This window comes from Ornithodoros turicata, unplaced genomic scaffold, assembly GCF_037126465.1.
Source record: "Ornithodoros turicata isolate Travis unplaced genomic scaffold, ASM3712646v1 Chromosome33, whole genome shotgun sequence".
Classification (NCBI taxonomy): Eukaryota; Metazoa; Arthropoda; class Arachnida; order Ixodida; family Argasidae; genus Ornithodoros; species Ornithodoros turicata.
In genome coordinates, this window is record NW_026999359.1 from 111095 (window position 1) to 113470 (window position 2376).

The window sequence follows — 2376 nt, forward strand, 5'->3', positions numbered from 1 at the left end:
TCTTTGCCCTGAGAGAGAACACCTGGCAAACCGGATGACGATTTCTGGGATAAGCAGTCATCGTCATCCAATTCCATGTTTTGTGACATGGTCTGGGATGGTTCCGGCATGGTTCCGTCCCAGACTGAGATTGTGCCATCAACATCACTGGAAACTGTGGCTATCTCCATGCTGCGTGCCTGGCGAGCCAGGGTGCTCCCAGGAGACGTAGGAGCAGGATGAGACACACTCGTGTCTCCACCTTTCTGCTGGGGAGTTTGAGGTAGACACCCAGAAGTCTGGGTCTCTACAGATTTCCTCAGTGGTGCGACTCCCCTGCGCGCCACCTCGGAGAAAGTGCCTTTACTAGCAAACTCTGCTTGTGCTTTTGCTGCTTTATATGGTATGTTCTGTTCTGCTTTGATGCGAAGTATTTCTTTTTCTGCTTTCCACCGGGGACAAGATCTTGAGTATACTGGGTGGTCACCTTTGCAGTTTGCGCAACGCACCGGGTTCTCACATAATTCTGGTGTGTGACCATTGCCTGAACATTTTGGACATGTTTCCTGTCCACGGCAGACCTGTGATCCATGCCCGAAACGTTGACACTTGAAGCAACGCCGCGGGTTAGGAACGTAGGGTCGCACGTGGCAGTTCAGGTAACCTGCTTTGATGGTTTGAGGGAGTCTGTGCAGCTGGAATGACAGTACGATGTGCTTGGTTTGCATTTCTTTGCCATCCCGACGCATCACTATCCGCCTCGCCGCCACAACGCCATGCTCGCGCAAACCTTCTTCGATCTCGGTGTCGGAACAGTCAAGGAGTTCACTCTCGGAAATCACCCCCTTGACAATGTTCAGGATACGGTGTTTTGTGATTGATACTGGAATGTCACCGAGTTTCTTTATAGACACAAGGGCTGAACTTTGGGATCTGTTTTCTACTTCAATTTGAATGTCTCCAGATGAGAGCTTCTTTGCTTTGTACGATTTCCCTATGATTTTTTCAATTTCTTTTGCAATGAGGAATGGTGACACTTTCGATAACGGCTCCGTCTCGTCATGGGCCACAAGGAATTTCGGGAACCATGGCTCTGGAGACAGGTCTAAGCTGAGCGGGTTCATTGGTGCTTCGGTGCAGCGCCTCTTTTGACGCTGATCATGTTTTTTTGAGTGTACTGAATCCATACAAGGAAAAGAGTGGTTCGGTGCACAGGTGTGTCGCCCACCATCGAGCCCAACCAAGGAAGCGTGCCCGGCACGCTAACACTTTCCTTTGCATTATACCCTAGTGCAGTTTCAGAAGGGTGAAAGAACTGCCCAAGGTTGACCCTTGCCGCCAAAGAAGGTGAGTAAGGAAAAATACAAGAAGGAAGAGGAGATGAAAGGAGAAAGTAAGGAAAATAGGAGATAGCGACTAGCTGAATAGTCCTGGCCGGGCCTTCCAGGACCACCCGACTATGGGAAGCAGGGGCCAAAGCGGTGTGTTGCTTTCCCGGAGGGGCCCCGAAGGGTCCTAAACAACCTTCGGGTCCACTCAACCACCAGGATCCCCCTTTCCCCAGACACGGGACAGCCACGCACAGCTACATGTGGGGGTCTCCCTCCTGCGGCGACCCAACCGTGAGTGCAGGAGGGGGCTACTGCGGCTGCTGCCGGGCGATGGGGGCGCCAAGTTCCCGACGCCGGGCCACCGACGAAAGAACGCCCTGCCCTCGCTGCTGAGACAGATAGCGCTTCAAACGTTCTTGTGAATCTTTTTGTAGGCGAGCCGTCGTAAGAAGCGTTTGTGCTTCTTCAAACGCGCGAACGTGTCTGGAGCTAGAGGCACCTTTCCGTTCATTACATTGAGACAAATTTCTGAGGTGTTTCATGTCGGACGAGGGAGAACGTCTCAAGACGTCGCGACGTCGCTTAGGGAGTAGAGTGGAGAGTACTTTGAGTAAAGTGAGGTGAGAGCGGAGATTCATTTTGGGGCGTAGATATATTGACGTTTACCCGGAAAGATATTGCAATGCAACCTGTGATCCTCGTGCGTATACTTGTGAAGATCCACGAGTAAATAAGCGTGGGGCGACCACATCGCTTGTTTATATGCATCCAGAAAATGCTCCAATCTTTTTCTGCCAAATAGCTGTTGCCCGAAATGTTCCATCTGGTGCACGCTACGCATGGTGCGCTACAAGACGACGTAACTGGCGTTGTAGGATATAGTTCTAAAATGGCTACTGTCGAAAAAGATGTTTTGAACGAGTAAGAAGATCGACGCGTTGGCGTGGTGAGAACTCAGAATGAAAAGATCGGTCATCTCCTGCAAGGAACCGGTGTCGGTCATGTGATCGTCGACGACGATCAGCGTAGCGCGCGACGTGTCCCACTCTCACGGTAGCTCCTTGGT